At 37.0% G+C, this 18,336-nt stretch overlaps 1 protein-coding gene and 1 long non-coding RNA gene across 2 annotated transcripts in view; both read left to right on the top strand.

Annotated features, from left to right (window-relative positions):
- CHOp24 (transmembrane p24 trafficking protein CHOp24) overlaps nt 1–18,336 on the top strand; it is a 40,923-nt gene that overhangs the window by 14,539 nt on the left and 8,048 nt on the right. The window lies entirely within an intron of this gene.
- Nucleotides 8–17,170, top strand: LOC137656707 (uncharacterized). Its single transcript, XR_011047005.1, has 5 exons — nt 8–225; nt 3,196–3,225; nt 12,243–12,272; nt 13,735–13,770; nt 16,994–17,170. It is a non-coding gene; the product is annotated as an uncharacterized lncRNA (long non-coding RNA).

The following is an 18,336-nucleotide window of genomic DNA, read 5'->3' on the forward strand; positions in this document are numbered from 1 at the left end:
ACTTAGATAGGATTTTGTTATTTAAGTATGTTTTATTGTAACATTATCGTTGAATTTACTGTAAAATTGTACAGTAGTTGTAGTATTTACAATAACGTTGTCTTTTAATATACTTGAACAAGGTCTTTTTAGCAACTTCTTTCAGGTGTAAGTTTGTAAATGTAACCTATTAATATGCAATTTCTGTTACATCAGGTTATGGGATGGATCCTTATTTCATGCCAGGTCTGTTTAGGGAATAAGGAGTGTTTTCTTCCTTATTTCCTGTGCAATTAAAAATTTGCATGATTTTTTTTTTTCTTGGGAGTTTTTCTTACATAATAATCTTTTTACTGTGGTGTAGTTTGTAACAAGAGGATGATTCCCCTTTCCTTTGTGTAATTTGTTGACTAATTTTCTGTTTTCAATATTTTTGTGCATTTTTTTTCATTATCCGGTTTTAATTCCTAAGTATGTACAGTATCTTGATTGAGATTTCCTGTGTAGGAATAGCAAAGATTGTCGTTGGTCATATACAGTAAATTTAATAGTATAATTTTTGATAAAGCTTGTTTTCAGATAGAGTATGAGGTGAGTACTGCAGTATTTAAGACTGATATTGAATGAGATTTTGCTACAGTTCTTAATTTTTATTTGTATTCCTGATATCATTTTATCTCCATTCAGTTATGAGAGTTATTTGTCCCGTGAGGAAAATATACAGTAAATACACCCCCACAAGAATCACTATAATTCCTTTCTAAGTTTTAGTTAGGTCAGGTAAGTTTGTAGCCCAGGTGATGGTGAGCATTGCTCCTATATTCATTCCTGTTGTAACATTGGAGGAACGGCCTAGCCCTTCAGAAGCTGCTGTCCTTATTGAGGTATTATTAGTTCTCTTCCTTCTATCAGTACTGTACCTCAGACATTGTTCTAATGAGTATGAGCCTGATATGGCAAGTTCCTCCTTGGATGCAGGCAAGCGGTCACGATAGAGATCCAACACTAACTCCATATGCCAGGGGAAGGCGATTCGTTTTGTATACCTTCCCTGTTAATGCCTGGAATAGGAGTAGCATCCTTGTCCTTAGACAGCCACCCTCCTCTGTTTGGGAGGAATAAGGGAGCTTCACCAGTTTAATATGAATCTGGTTTGGCAGCTACCACTGTGGCAATGGTTGCAGCTAAGTGGTCCCCCAAGTACCAATCGTGAGCACTCTAAACCAGAGAAGGGTATGCTGCCCTTGAAGCCACCCTCCTCATCCTCCAGGATGGAGTGTCAAAGGTCACCTAGTGACAATTTCCAGGAATTAGTCAGCTTGTCCGTGAGCCAAGTATGGAAGATCTGACATACCAGCAACCGGCAAAAGCCCCTTCAGTGATTGAATACTGTACTTGCAGTGTTCACTAAGTGTGGAACATTTTGTCCACCTCCATGGTTCCTTCCATGGGACACTGGGGATAGTCCCAAGCCCCACCTCTTCATGAGCAGGCTGAACTGTATTTATTGATTTCTATTTAATCTACATTAGACTACTTTGAGTCCAATTCATGCCCCCCTCTTAACAGAGACTTCCTTCCTACCTACTAAGGAAGACTCCCCGTTTAAATGACCCCAAAGTTTGTGTCTGCGTAGGAATGAACTACAAATTTTTAATGCTTGTATTTTTCTTAGCAATACAAACCTGAGTTATCTATGCAAAGGTCCCAATTAATCCACCCCACAAGTCTTGACCTGGAGAGAGTGAAGTTTGCTTCACAGCAGAGCAAGCAGAGCATAGCACTTCCCAGCAGTGGTTTTTTTTCCCGCATGTGTAGGGTATAAAATACGAACATTTATTAAATCCACAAGTTAGGAAATTTTACACATTTACAAAGATCTTTGAAACTTGTTCCGTCTTTGGCTTAGATGTAAACACTGAAGAGTTGTGATATCTTGAAACTGCAGACAGAGAATTTTTAAGTTGCAATTGGTTATATTGTATGCTGGTTTTTGACACAATGTGGTGTTCTATGCGATGCAGTGGCCTTATCAGAACATAGTCTTTGTCAGGTTGTATCAAAGTATCAATACGTCTCTTCTGGAATGTTTGAAATCTCGGTTATTGATCGATGTAAACATACAGTAAATTATTTTATGACTGTTTGTGGTCTGATTACCTCTCATTTCATATGATAGTTTTTGGGCATGGTGTTACTGTGAATCTTTATGTTCATTTAGGATTTGAGGGTTATACTTCTCTGCAAAAATTCCAATTTGCAAGCTTCTAAAAGGTGTTATCAAAGCTTGAAAAATACTAGTTTCTGGTATTGGATTAGTATATTTTATAACCTTGTATCTACTGTTGTAAATGTCATATTCGCAAAGGTATGTCTTCGTGAACGTTGGCTGGTTGTGACAGTTTTGATTATGAGGTGGTACTTTAGTGACTTGTTTAGTTAATGGAAATTTGATTTTAATGTACAGTACAGGAATGAATTGGTTTATTCAAAATTTACTAAAAATAGGAAATTCTTATGTGATGATATAATGCACATAAATGTTGAGTCTGTTCTAATATTTTTATTGTGGCATTACATAATACTGAATTATCTTTTAGCCTTTGTTTTGTATGCTTTATGTTTGTAAATCCTTGCTCGACTTTAAGCTGCATGAGTCCAGCGAGGATATAAGGTATTGTTGTGCAATAACCAAGAATTTCCTGTTTTATGATTTAAAGTTTTATATAAATTTGTGCATTTTTTTTTACATGAACCAATAATGTATGATTATAATTTTTTTTTCATGTGATATTTCCAAAATTTTAGGATAACTATTTTGCATGTTATTCTATAGATAATTTATGGAGATATATTTAAAGCATAATTGATATTAGAAAGTTAGATAAAACTTTTGGGAAATTGAAAAAATAATTATAACTGGACTATTTAATCTCCTTATATTTTTAATGTACAGTACGGTATAGTGAATACTTTTTATTTCGTAATTATTCATGATATTTTGGTAAACAGTATTGCAAAACAGTTCCAAGAGATTTTAGACATGGCAGATACCTATATGACTGTTAGCATTTGTCTTCTATAAAGTAGCTATATAATTATAGGATATAGTTTTTATAGAAGTAAATTAACTTTCATAGTTGCACATGGAAATTGTTTATTGCAAGTTATTTTATTTTATTCATTAGATTTTAATTTGTTTTTCTTTGTCTCTAGCAGCGACATCTGCACACCCTTTTGAAACAGGTTGGCCAGTATTTTCCTTTTTGCCCTGAGTTCCCACTCTAGAGTGATATTAATTTTGTTGAAAGTTCTTGTATGTCATGGTTTTTATTTTTAATAACCCATCATAGAAATGAGTTGAAATTAATCCTTTTGTGGTGTGCATCGTGGGTACGGTGGTCTTAATTTTTATTTGTACTACAGCGTACTAAATATTTTTAAAGTTGTAATTCTGCTCCAGTAAAGTGAGACATTTTGTTGTACAACGTGGTATTTCTAGTATTTATTTGAAAGAGGAGCAAAAATTGGTGCAACTCGCAGTTAAAAGATATGGACTGCTAAGTGTTAGGAGACCTTTTATTATCTTGAATTATTTTACTCATAAAATTCTTGCCCATGTCAGCATATTGTACTTTATCTGATGCATTAAATCTGAATCAGTCATTTTTGGTGCCAGTGTTGAAACAAGCCAGATTTATTTTAATTGTAATTAAAAGGTGTTCACTCACTTCATGCTGGTTTACAAAATTTATTGCAAATGTTTGTGTTTTATAGTTAGTTATGGTAGCATTTTATTATTGAAATTCTTTTGGATAATTCATTTAAATTTCATGAATTTGTCTGTGTTACTGCATCGTATGGAGTATAAACACTATAGTATTAAGATTATTTGCTCCCCTCAGCCCTCTTCCACTTTCCCAACTTTGGTCCTTCATTTTGGTTTCTTTCAACCTGGATATCGAACCATTAGAACTTTTTATTCGTCCTTCTCCAATTTTCACCTACCTTTCACAGTAAGAACAAGCCTTTCAGGTCAGCCCTGTGAGTCACCTTTGGGCAGAACTGCTTACAATCTGCTTTGTACTGTGCTTTTTGCGCATTGCTAAAAGTTCTTCAATGCAGCCACAGTGCTTTCTGCCTTTTTCCTTTACATTTGTTTTTTTTAGTCTTCCAAGCTACTTGTCCAACTTTTTTAACAAATCTTTCAAAATGTGGCACTATTAAGTATGATTGGGTTATTAGGTTAAATTATGATGTAATAATAATAATCATACTAATGTCTTTTTATAATTATTTGCTGTGTGGTCCCTGTCATTAGAAATTTCAAATTGGATGTTATCTATGAGATCATGTTGTGGATATGCTAATTGATTAATTGAATCTTTTGGTTTATTTTATGGTTTTTGAGGTTCTGTAATGTCTAGGAGTGCTTAATGTTATCGCTGTAATGTCCATAATTGGTGATTGTTCCTGCTGTTACAACCACAGTGCTCTGTAGGGAAGAGGTGCATATCCATTTATAAAATCAGAAGAAACAAAGAAGTTATTACATATACTTATCTAATTAGAAATTTGATTACATTGCTTGTCTTTGAGTACTTCTTTTGGTATATATAAATATCCTTTTTTTTTTTTTGAGCCAGCTCAATACTTCATCAGTTTTTCTTTTCATATAACTTCAGTTTCTTCTGAAGTAAATCTTTTAGGTTTTCAAATATTTCTTTTTGTCTGCTTTATCATCTTGTTAATTTTCCCTGCTGAACATCTTAGTAGTTTATGTCTACTCTTGTAAAATTGTTTCATGATCACTAACCAGTAATGGTGGTTTTATTTACATTTGTATTTGCATATTTTGTTCAATTGGTGTGGTGCATTTTTATTTTTTTTAAACTTAGGCTTGCAGTTATGGACAACCATGTTATTTTTGCTCATATATTGATTCAAGGAATACTTGGTAATCTGTAATAATTTGGCAGTGTTATGGTTTTCTTGCTTGAAACCCTAGTTTTTTTTTTCACGTGTAATCTCTTGATTACTGTATTATTATTATAGGATATTATTGGGTAGGTTTGAAATATTTCTTATTCTGTCATGAAACTTAGAGCTAGATGGTATTTTGGCAAAAGTTCAGAGGAAGGTGATGATAAGTAAGGCATAAAGCAATAAAATGTTCACCAAAAGTATGCTACAAGGGCCTTTACTGTTGCTTACAATGTACTTTGTAAGGCACAGTGTGTAATAATGTACTTGTACCCTTATTTAAATGCCATGCATGTTTTTGATCCTTACTGTTTTTGTTGACTGTTTTTCCTTGGCCCTTCCATATAGTTCTGTTCAGTTTTTTTTCTTACTACTATACAATAGTTGTGATTTTGACCAATTTTCCATGCTGTACTTAAAATGCGTGTGGCTTTGCAACCTTGATATCAATTTGTTCAATACTTATGTTTTAACTCTTATGTTGGAATTTTGTCCATTAATTGCCTTAAGTCTTTTGACACTTGGCATGGCTTGCGGTTTTAGAGATAGGTGAAGTGTTGCTTAAACAAAATTATTTTTGTTTTGGAGTTTCAATAGTTATTACTTGAAGTACTCTAGTATCATATTAAGAAGAAACACTTTTAAATATTTAACTTAGCCGGTGAATATATAATAGCTGCAACTCTGCGGCTCGACAGAAAACACACTCAAAAAACTCGCGAGCGATCGCTATGAAGGTTGCGGGTGTGCCCACCAGCGCCAACTGTCGGCCAGATACCATTCTTGCATGTAAACAAACCCTTCAATTCTTCTCTGTCGACGTTGACGACAAGACGTATCAATACTCGCTGTAGAACCTGGAGTTTTCTCAACATATTTGGTGAAGTACTTCATTTTGGTTTGAGCTTTCGCAGTGCAGGTGTTTTATCTTCATCTTAAATCTTGAACTCGTTTTTGGATAGATTTAATTTTTGATGACAAGAGAGAGAGTATGGACTTTCTTTGACTTTTAAATGGCCGACCCTTCCCTTAGACGGAAGTGTGTTTTAGGCTTTTAGCAATTATCTTATCACGTTATAAATTAATTATAGATTTTCCTCTATATATTTTATATCTCAACCGCCTTTATTAGGCCTCTTCGATTAGCTTTCCATTTATAATAAACATCAAAATAAATTTTAATGATTTGTTTATATGCGACCTTTCCTGAGAGTAGGCGGTCCTAACTTGGAAACCGAAGTTAAACAACGTTGAGCCCTTTGCAATCGTAAATAACTTTTACAGAGCTAATGATTTAAAACTTATTAAATGAAATATTTTTAGTAAATATTTTATGATAGTTTTTTTTTTTTCTTTGAATAGTCTTCATACTGTTTCAAAGATGAACTAACGTTTAGTTTATTTATGCTACGCAGTTTGCGCTCTATCGTTACGATAGAGAGAGAGAGTATCACGGTTTCACTTTGCAGAAAGAGTAAATCGATTCTGACGTTTTGTTCTTTTTTCTTTCAAAGCTTAAATGTTTTAAAGACTATTTTAAAGGAACTTTTAATTGAAAAACCTTTCAGTTTTTTTTTTTTCCTTTGGTCAAATAACCTGTTTATTGACGAAAGGTAAGTGGGCTCTTCTCTTCGGTGCGAAATCAAGAGAGAGAGAGAGAGGAGAGAGAACGTTACGATCTTTATCTCGTCCCAAGCGAGTAACGTTGTTCTCGAGTTACTCTCGTCCCTAGTCTCTGTACGGGGAGAAAAGATAAAACGTTTTTAGTTTTTATTCTCGTCCCAAGGCACTGTACGGTGAGAGATTGAAAACGTAGTTTTGAATGAACTAGTGTTTAGTCTCTTCCCCAGCCACTGAGTTTTTTATCTTAAAACATGTTTACTGTTTTTTTTGCTGGTATTAATGTGCTTACATTATACGACTGATTTCGCAATTACAACCTTTTGATGAGGGTAGAATTGCGTGCTTCAGGTAGAAATCAGTTTTATTCATACCTAATGTGAATTGTTAAAAAATTCGATTTCAGTGAAATAAGTGCAAAACAGAAAATCGTAGTGATAAAGTGATATTGCGCAAAGTGTTATCAGTGTTGCGACCGAGGGTTCGTCTGTTCGTGCCTGTCGTTCGTCTAGTCCGGGACCTCTTGCAAGCTCCCAAACCCAGGGGAGAAGTAATGTCGTACGACTTATGGGTTCGAGAGGCCTTGATCAGCGAACAGACGTTCCCTCTATGGTATCAGGTGTATCTTACCAAGATCACCCCTACCATAAGGCGAGAGAGACGATTTTCTCCTCGTCATCCGAAGGCTTTTCGCATAAGAAACCGTGGAACAAGGTTTCGAGGCCCTTTAAGCGAAAGTCAGTCCTTTCAGGACAGGTCCAGCGTCCTGGTTTTAACTATTAGGACAGCTCTGACCCTATGCAGTCATCGGAAGACTGCTCGCCGCCTAACAAAAGCGTAACACAGACTCCGAGAGTCTTTTTGTAGGCAAGGTTTTGCAGTCACAGACGTTACCCTCGTCTCTTACCGCAACAATTCCCGTTGATCCTAAATGGGTTGTACGGCAAGACATGCAGAATAAGCTTGCCTCCCTTATGGAAGACTATTCTGCCGATAAGTCCGTTGAGCCTAGCCGTTTATCTCATCGAGATCCTGGCCTTCAGCCACCCTAACGTTCCTTTGTGCGTCCTGTTGACGTTGGCGTAGCCAAGTCACGTCAGTCAGGTTGTTTAGAACCACACTCGATGCGGTCTCGTGTGGATTTTCAGCCACATTTGGACGTTAGGCCACTTGCTGATGCTCTTGTTGACGTTCAGGACGTTTGCCAACAATCGGAGTTGACTTGTTTTGACGCTGAGCGTCAACCTCCGCATTCTAGAGTTGTTTTGACTGCTCAGTCTAGGCGGTCAAAGCAGTCTCGAGTGGACGCTGTGCGTCCTCACGCACCTGTTGTTGTTGACAGTTCACAGACTGTCAAGCAGTTACATGACGTTGCGTCCTGGTCCGCTACTAATGCACCAGTGCGTGTGGACTCTGCTTGTAAAGCATTGCCACCACGGTAGGTCTCTCCCTTGCTTGAGACTCGGCTATTGTCGGACAAGGTTCCTTCAGATGAGGAAGTTGCTGTTCCCCCTCCTACTGATATTCCCTTGAGGACTCTGTCAGACGGAGAGGAGCCTAAAGCTGCTTAGCCCTCTATGGACTTTAAATAAATCATGCTGATTTTTAAGGATCTTTGTCCGGATCTTTTTGTAACTGCTGCTCCTCGTTCGCCTAAACGTCAGAGCTTACACTAGGCCTAGCTACTTCGAAGCCGTTGTTTTATAAGCTAGTGCTCTCTCGCTATTCTAAGAGAGTTTTACGTTTGCTAGGCGACTGGTTTATCACCAGGAGGAGTTTGGGGGAGACAGCCTTTGCTTTCCCTTCTTTTAAGCTGGCTTATAGAGCGAGAGTCTGATATGACACGAGAGAAGCTCTCGGCTTGGGAGTTCCTGCCTCTGCCCAGATAGACTTCTCAAACCTCATAGACTCTCCCTGGCGCCTGGCCATGAGACGCTCCAAGATTTTACAGGTCGACTTCAGAGCTATTTTCGAGCCTTTGAAGTTTTGCTGTACAATTATGTCATGTATAAACAAGGCTTTCAGGGATGGCTCCAATGATCTGACAGCCACGTTCTCTGCAAGAACAAGTCCCTCAGGGATGGCTCCAATGATTTGGCAGCCATGTTCACTGCAGGAGTACGTAAGAGGCAAGTGCGCTCAATGTGTTCATTGTCAAGACAAACTTCTCGATGAAGTCTACCAGGCTGTCTTGACTGCATTTATGGAAGGCGACTGGATGGTCTCTCTCGACCTTCAGGAGGCATACTTCCACATTCCTATACACCCGGATTCCCAACTGTTTCTGAGGTTTGTTTACAGGAATGTGGGGTACCAGTTTCGAGCCCTGTGCTTTGGCCTCAGTCCTGTGCCTCTCGTGTTTACGAGGCTCATGAGGAAGGTGGCAAAATCCCTCCATCTATCGGGGATCCGAGCCTCTCTGTACTTGGACGACTGGCTTCTCAGAGCATCGTCCAGTCTTCGCTGTCTGCAGGATCTACATTGGACGTTGAGTCTGGCCAGGGAGTTGGGACTTTTGGTCAACCTAAAAGTCCCAACTGATCCCATCCCAGATTATTCTATATTTGGGGATGGAGATTCGCAGTCAAGCCTTGCTCGAAGTCCAACTAATGCTGAAACGAAACGTTTATTCAGTCAGGAGTTGGAACAGTCTCGTAGGGACTCTCTCATCCCTGGAGCAGTTTGTCTCACTAGGGAGACTACACCTTCTGCCTCTCCGGTTCCATCTAGCCTCTCACTGGAACTAGGACAAGACGTTAGAGACGGTATCATTCCCAGTCTCCGAACCAGTAAAGGCATGCCTGAAATGGTGGGACAGCAATATCAGTCTGAGAGAGGGACTATCCCTAGCAGTCAAGAACCCAAACCACGTGTTGTCCTCAGACGCGTCGGATTTGGGTTGGGGTGCGACCCTGGACGGTCGGAAATGCTCGGGTCTGTGGACCTCAAGTCAGAAGAGCATGCACATCAACGGCAAGGAGCTATTAGCAGTCCACTTGGCCTTGATGATATTAGAAAGCTTCTTCGAAACTAAGTGGTAGAGGTCAACTCAGACAACACCACAACTTTGGCGTACATCTCCAAGCAAGGAGGCACACACTCCTTCACGCTGCTCGAGATCGCAAGGGACCTTCTCTTATGGTCAAGAATTCGAGGCATCTCCCTGTTGACGAGATTCATCCAGGGGGACTTGAACGTCTTGGCAGACTGTCTCAGTCGGAGGGGTCAGGTGATACCCACGGAATGGACCCTCCACAAGGACGTGGGCAAGAGTCTTTGGGCTTCTTGGGGTCAACCAACCATAGACCTCTTTGCCTCCTCGTTGACCAAAAGGTTACCAATCTATTGCTCTCCAGTCCTAGATACAGAAGCAATCTACATAGACGCGTTTCTACTGGATTGGTCTTTTCTGGACTTATATGCATTCCCACCATTCAAGATAGTCAACAAGGTACTGCAGAAGTTCGCCTCTCACGAAGGGACAAGGTTGACGTTGGTTGCTACCCTCTGGCCCGCGAGAGAGTGGTGCACCGAGGTACTTCAATGGCTGGTAGACTTTCCAAGAAGTCTTCCTCTAACGGTAGATCTGTTACGTCAGCCCCACGTAAAGAATGTCCATCAAAGCCTCCCCGCTCTTCGTCTGACTTCCTTCAGACTATCGAAAGACACTCAAGAGCTAGAGGCTTTTCGAAGGAGGCAGCCAGTGCGATTGCAAGAGCTAGGAGAGCTTCTACCATTAGAGTATACCAGTCGAAGTGGGAAGTCTTTCGAGACTGGTGCAAGTCAGCATCTGTGTCCTCGTCCAGTACCTCTGTAGCCCAAATCGCAGATTTTCTTTTACATCTGAGAAAGGTTCACTCCCTTTCAGCTCCCACGATTAAGGGCTACAGGAGCATGTTGGCTTCGGTCTTTCGACATAGAGGCTTAGATCTTTCCAACAATAAAGATCTCCAAGTTCTTCTTAAGTCTTTCGAGACCTCTAAGGAACGTCGTTTGGCAACTCCTGGATGGAACTTAGACGTGGTCCTAAGGTTCCTCATGTCAGACAGGTTTGAGCCATTACATTCAGCCTCCCTGAAGGATCTCACCCTCAAGACACTTTTCCTAGTGTGCTTGGCTTCGGCTAAAAGGGTCAGTGAACTTCATGCCTTCAGTAAGAACATCGGCTTTTCTACAGAAAAAAGCCACTTGTTCACTTCAACTTGGTTTCTTGGCCAAAAATGAACTGCCTTCTCGTCCTTGGCCTAAATCTTTTGATATTCCTTGCTTATCAGAGATCGTAGGCAACGAACTGGAAAGAGTATTATGTCCTGTTAGAGCTCTTAAGTTCGATTTAGCTCGTACTAAGTCATTACGAGGGAAATCTGAGGCATTATGGTGCTCAGTTAAGAAACCTTCATTGCCTATGTCAAAGAATGCTTTGTCATATTTTATCAGATTTTTTTAATACGAGAAGCTCATTCTCACTTGAATGAGAAAGACCGATGTTTGCTTAAGGTTAAGACGCACGAAGTTAGAGATATAGCAACCTCCGTGGCCTTCAAGCAAAATAAATCTCTGCAAAGTATTATGGACGCGACTTTTTGGAGAAGCAAGTCAGTGTTCGCGTCATTTTACTTGAAAGATGTCCAGACTCTTTACGAGGACTGCTACACACTGGGTCCATTCGTAGCAGCGAGTGCAGTAGTGGGTGAGGGTTCTACCACTACACTTCCCTAATTCCAATATCCTTTTAATCTGTCTCTCGAAATGTTTTTAATATCGTTTTATGGGTTGTTCGGAAGGCTAAGAAGCCTTTCGCATCCTGGTTGATTTGGCGGGTGGTCAAAGTCATTTCTTGAGAGCGCCCAGATTAGGGGTTTGATGAGGTCCTGTTGTATGGGTTGCAGCCCTTGATACTTCAGCTCCTGGGAGTCTTTCAGCATCCTAAGAGGATCGCTGGGCTCCGTAAGGAAGACAGACTTACAAGGCAGAGTAATCGTCTAAGTCAACTTCCTTACCAGGTACAGTACCTATATATTTTGGTTTTGTTATATTGATAACTGTCAAAATGAAAAAACTCTTAGCTTATACGCTGTAAACTTAATTAACTCTGGTCTCTACCCACCGCCTTGGGTGTGAATCAGCTATTATATATTCACCGGCTAAGTTAAATATTTAAAAATGATATTTTAATTATAAAATAAATTTTTGAATATACTTACCCGGTGAATATATAAATTAAATGACCCTCCCTTCCTCCCCAATAGAGACGCAGCGGGCCGAGAAGAATTGAAGGGTTTGTTTACATGCAAGAGTGGTATCTGGCCGACAGTTGGCGCTGGTGGGCACACCCGCAACCTTCATAGCGATCGCTCGCGAGTTTTTTTAGTGTGTTTTCTGTCGAGCCGCAGAGTTGCAGCTATTATATATTCACCGGGTAAGTATATTCAAAAATTTATTTTATAATTAAAATATTTTGCACAAATATTATGAATTGTTCATAACTTTTGGCTATTCCTTGGTTAATGTTAAAAAGTATTTCTCTTTACTTTCTACGTTGTACTCCATACTTTGTTTGATTAAGTTAGTCCACTGAAGTTCTATGATTTATAGAATTTTTTTTTTCACAAGGCAGATTGGAATTTGTTCTAAGAAATATTTTTTTCTTTGTGTTATAGGAATCCCCACAGAGGTCCCTTATCAGGAAGGTGTGTGTGAATTTTATGGGCTTTTGAATGTGTGAAATCTTTTGACCTCAATAATAGATTATTTCTCGTATGGACTTTAATTTACAGTACTAATACATCTATTGATAATTTATTAGATAGTCTTGATTTTTCAAGCTTGTATCTAAAAGAACTTACCTTATTTTTCCTTGTTCTCTTAACCCTTTTACCCCCAGGCTCTTTGGAAATTTCCAACCCTTAACCCCCAAGGGGTTATTTTTTTCCCAGCACATTTTGCAGTATATTTTTTTTAAATTGCGCTAACAGCCTTAATTTTTGTCATAGAGAGGTCAGGCTGGTCTCATTCTCTTGGAAAATGCCTGAATTTTTTCAAAAAATTATCATAAATATGAAAAAAAAAAAAATTTATAGCATATTTTTGCAAGGATGTACCGGTACGTCCATGGGGGTAAAGGGATGGGTTTTGTGAAACGTACCAGTACGTCCTTTGGGGGTAAAAGGGTTAATTTATAACATGTACTTAACAAGAGCTCTTTTCTGTTATCTCAAATTAATACTCTAACATTTATTTACCTTGGGTGTTGATCACTTCTGTTTTACTCAGCAATGTTTTTTTCTTGACGTTAAAGTGGAAATAAGTCCTTCATGACTTATAATCTTGTATCAACTCTACTTCTTTCTTGAAGGAACTTTTTGATAAGAATTTTTATTTAACTAACTTCTTACAGCAGAGAAATCCTGTAAGGTCTAAAAAGGTTACTAGAAATTTCAGTGGCTCACTTGCAGTTTTACATAAATTTTGCATGCACACGCTTGGTGATTATTGTGTGTGATCATTCTTTCTGCATTGCAAATTTGATACCATCTTTGTTTTTTGAGATTTCAAAGTTCAAAGGTATGCTACTGGGGTACTTGTGAAGTTTCACAAGTATTATATGAAAAATAACCTTCCTGTTACGCTTAAAACCATTGCCTATTTTAGTACAGTTTTTGAACTACCATAAATTCTATAATTGCATGCAATGAGCATCCAAGATTAGTGAAAATTATTGGAGGGTTTAGGGAATTTTATCATGCCAAGGGATTTTACTAATTGCTGACTTGCTGTTTTGAAATTAGTTTGCAACTCTCACATTAGTAGCCTTTTTATCTTGTCTGATCGTAAAATTCAGTATAGTACTGTGCGCACTTATTTGAGGTTTGTTACTAAAGCATTCAGAAGGCTGAATTGGAGTTCTGTAGGATTTTTGAAATGGTGAATAGTGTCAACTAAATTGTCATTATTTGCAGTTTTATTATAATAGTATCATAGTGCAATTACTTTTTTAAGTGGGTACAATAAGACTGCTACATTTTCTGAAGCTGTGAAAATGCTATAGAATAAGGGTAGATTACTTTAGAGTAAAGATTTTATTTTTCATGGGTAGAATTTAACTTCATTCAGAAATAAAGGTTAAAACAATATAATTAATTTTTCCCTTAGGGATGTCACCACCACCTCCACCATCTTATCAGTCAGGTCTGTTTTAAAATCTCTGCAATATAGTTCTGTACTTATCTCATGACTTGTAAGCATCGTATTAACTCCTAATTTCCCTACAGTTAACAAATATTTGAGATTGAATTTTATTCCTTTAAATTAATATTCATATTTTCTTTTTAGTAACAAATATTTAGGATTAAATTTTATTCTAGTCAAGCAAATCTGTGGATTTTCTCCTGCTGTAAATTAAGATTATTTCTTTTTGCACTAATATTCATAATTTCTTTAAGAAATGGTTTTGATTTGATTTCCCCTTTACTAATACTGTAATTATAATTTGCTCCCTTAGCAACAAGCACACTTCTTATTTATTTAGTTTCCCTTTAAAATCCTCATAAATGCAAAGAACTATAATGTGATAGAAGGTCAGGTCTTAGAAGTAGAAGAGATTGAACAATTATTCTACCTTCAGAGAGACACTTTTCATGAAGGAAAAACCTTGTTCATACACTGACACAAGCCTTCATCCTTTAAATGGAGTATGATTTCAGTGAGGCTGAAAACTAATACTAAAATTTTATAAACGAAGTGACGGTAATTACAGGCAAGCCCTGTCCCTCCCCCTGCCAGTTTACCGAGTGGCCATTTTGTTTTCAACAGCTGGATAGTGCACTCCTACTCCTTCAACTGGCTTTTTTATTATTTTTTTTTTTTTCACAAGGAATATTCTTAAAGGATTTGTGGTTTTCCCGCTTATTTGGCGTTTTGGAGATCCATGCTCCCAAATTGAGTATTATATTTGTCTGTTTGGGATTTCTAGGTAGCGACACATATTTTTATTTTTCTTAATTACAAACCTGAGTCCTTTAACTTTAACTTCCTGCCTCATCCCCCCGCAATTCCTAAGTGGAGATCAAACGGGCTACTCAGTTAACGGGCCGTGGGCTATGGTTTCCCTGCTACCTCCCTGTAACTATGACACTTTATAAAATTTTAACAGCCAAGTTTTGATCTTCGCTGAAATCATATGCCTAGTGAAGGACTTGGGTTTCAATAGTTAGGAAAAATACAAAATTTTAAAACTAATGATTTGCAGGTTTTGTGTGGTCTCCAAAGACTTTTCTGTAAAAGAAATATTTTCTCTCCTGCTCTAGGACTAGTGTTTCAACATGCAAAGCATGGACTTCGTATTTGAAAGAGAGACTTTCAAATTCTGGACCTATTAAACTTGACACAGCACCTCCAATACTGAAATCATCTGGCTATTGATGACACTTCATATACTGTAAATAGTGTAAAAAAAAAATACTATATGTTGGTTGAGTAATGAATTATACTCTTAAGTTCTTGAAACTGGATTAGGTGATAAGATAACTAAAACAGCTCTCGGCTGTTAAGAAATCTGGGGTGTGAAAGGCAATTTGTTAGGTTAGGATCATCTTATGAGTTGATCACATGCACAATCAAAGTGAAACTCTTGAAGGCAATGTGAATAGTACTTTAATACTATTAAATTAATGCTTTTACTAAGAATAGTGGATAACTAATCATAACTTGATTCCTGTTACTTAACATAATACCAGACAAAGATTTCTCACTAGAAGGGAGCTGACTGAAATTAGCATCTTTACATCTCGGCGACACATTGGAAGATGACAACTGGATGCAAGTAGCTTTGTCTCTAGTAGTAATGGATCTTTGTGATAATGTGTAATTAATAGCCAGATGATTTCAGTATTCATTGCATTGCAGGTTGAAACACTGACCCTAAAGCATTGGAGACAATATTTCTTTGGCATCTTTCGTTGTATTGGATTCCCTGTTCTAACCTTTCACAGGAAATATTATTGGAGACAACACTGAACATTAACACCAAAACAGAAGATAAGCTGGACTACTTTTATAGGAAAAATGCCTCAGAGGAGACAAGACTTGTACCCAAGACAATAATTATGTTTTGCTATAATAGAACGGAATTTTTCAAAGAAAACAGTGGAGGTTTTGGAAAATAAGAAATAATAGAGAGATATGCCACTGGCATCAATATAGACTTCCAAGACCAAAGATATTTTGAGGATGAAATACAATATTCATGTTTCCCATAAGGTAACAAATAATTAAATTAAGGTACTTACCCCAGCTTACCTTTTCAAATGGAATAAAATACTAATAAAAAGAAGTTGTTAATAATGTTGATGAAATTTTCAATGTGTTTGGTTTTATGTCTGAATATTTGATATTTCCTGAAAATGACCGTTAAATTTTAAGAATTAGCTCTGTGCTTAGGTAATCTTTATTTGACACTTTGTTAAAATTTAGACTAAGTATCTTTGTTTTGCAAGTGCAGTAACCCAAGACTACAGTGAACCCTCGCTACTTCGCGGTTCGACCATCGCGGATTCACCACTTAGCGGTTTTTTTCCATAACCCATATATATACAGTAATATATATATATGTATGCATGTATTTATGTATATATGTAGGTATGTATATGTGTATACATATAAATATATATATATATATATATATATATCTATCTATCTATCTAAAGTAGGAAGATGTGATGTAGTTCTAAGGGAAAAGTATGGGAAATATGTCTGGGTAATAAGCAAAGCTCTACCTCCAGTTTGTTTCTTCATTATGATCAGAGATAAATGTAAGCAAAACATTGGTTGCCATTTATTATCGTGCTTTTTAGCGTGTTTAGGAAATGCATGATATAAAATCGCCTTTAATATTTGTGCCTGTTTTAGTTTAGGGTACTGTAGTACATGCATTAAGTGTTCTGTACATTGAAGGGTAGTTTGTTAACAGTACTACGTACAAGGGAAGGTTTTAAAAGTCTGAATATACATGTTGAATAAATAGGTAAATATGGTGTCACTACTTCGCGGATTTTCACCTATCGCGGCCGCGTCTGGAACCTATCTACCGCGATAAACGAGGGTTCACTGTATTTCCTTGAACATCTTAATATTTCATATTGAATTCTTTAAACAGTTCATTGTGCCTTTTATCTTTGGCAGCACTTAAAGTGTTATAAGTTATGTATAAGCTTTGTTTTAAATGCTTTAAGGAACAAATTTAAAAATGTATTAGAATATCTCATTGATTTTTTTCTTTGAACTTTTAGAACATGGTGGCCAGGGTAAATTAGTGTTTTATGTGTAGTGTAATAAATCACAATAAGTGCAAGTGTTGTAATGCTAAAGCATAACTTGTTTTAGTATTAATTTTTATGTATTCTTCATGTAACAGGGTCGTCGCCACGTCCATATTACGTCCCAGGTTTGTTGCTAAATTTCTTGTAAAGAGTTTTAACTTGTGTTTATATCCATGCTACAGGTCTTTGCTTATAATGTGACCCTCTTTGCAGATAAGTATGAGCAATTTCAGTATTAATATGACCCTTTCTTACAGGTACTGTACAAGCAATATCAGGATTTATATATTTTTTTCCTTGCTTTCAACAGTTTAACTCATCCTACTAATAAAGCTCCAATCTTTGCAATCTAGCTGCTTGTCTGATTGCAAGTTCCTATTTTACTCATTTCTTTTTCAAACAGGAAAGTCGTTAATTTTTCTTATTAAAAATATTGAGGTTGTGTTCCCTGTTAAGCATCTTTTTCTCGCAAATTGAGAACTTGCATGATGGCCTAAATTAACTCAGACCTATGGGATTGGATGTGAGTGTGTTTGAGTCATCTCCACATTTTTAAAATCCCATGCTTTTAACAGGTTTGGTGGTATGACAATTTCGGATTGCTTTGTTTTGCGATGAATTACTGCATCTCGCATTGTAAAATTGGTAGAATGAAAATATTTTTCCCTTTGATGAGTCCAAGAGCATACTGTACAATATATATGTTTGGTATTTAATTTCCTATTAAATGTTTTTTTTTCCCTAAGATTTTTACTGATTTATTGATGTATATGTATTACTATGCTGTGTAAAATGTGGAAATTTCCCCTATTACAGCATTATTATTATTAGCCAAGGTACAACCCTAGGACAGAATTATTTCTGGTAAGGATGGTTACAAAGCAATAAATTTTGTGCAATTTTAATAATACTGGTAATGGGTTATTATAAATTATACAAATTAAGTACATTTTGTCCAGATTTATTGACCAAAACTCTCTGCCTTATTGTATAAAAAAGGTGTTAGTAGACAGTGTATAAAAAAGGTGTTAGTAGACAAGATAAAATTTTATAGGCAAAAATGTAGTACAATTCTTACAAGTGAACATATGGTTAATTAATTATAAAGTGATATTTATACTTTGTTGGAATTGTTCTCTTTGTTATGAACTTTTCAAAAAAAGGTGGGCTTTTTGGGGATAAGTAATTAAATTTTCTTGGTAGGAGACCCTCAAAAAATTTTAGGCAGGTTGAGTTAAAAGTAATGGCTGCATCGGCAGAGTTTATTTTCTTATCCAATTTTTCTATTTTCCGGATAATTCTCTTCTCTAGAGCGCTGCAATCAGCCAGCAGACTTGAAAAATTCATCAGTCAGGTGAATGACAAAATCGGGAAGACTTCTCAAGTATATTCTCACAAAATACAAGTAAAACTTTTGGTACAAAATAGTAAAAACTAC

This window comes from Palaemon carinicauda, chromosome 17, assembly GCF_036898095.1.
Source record: "Palaemon carinicauda isolate YSFRI2023 chromosome 17, ASM3689809v2, whole genome shotgun sequence".
Taxonomy (NCBI): Eukaryota; Metazoa; Arthropoda; class Malacostraca; order Decapoda; family Palaemonidae; genus Palaemon; species Palaemon carinicauda.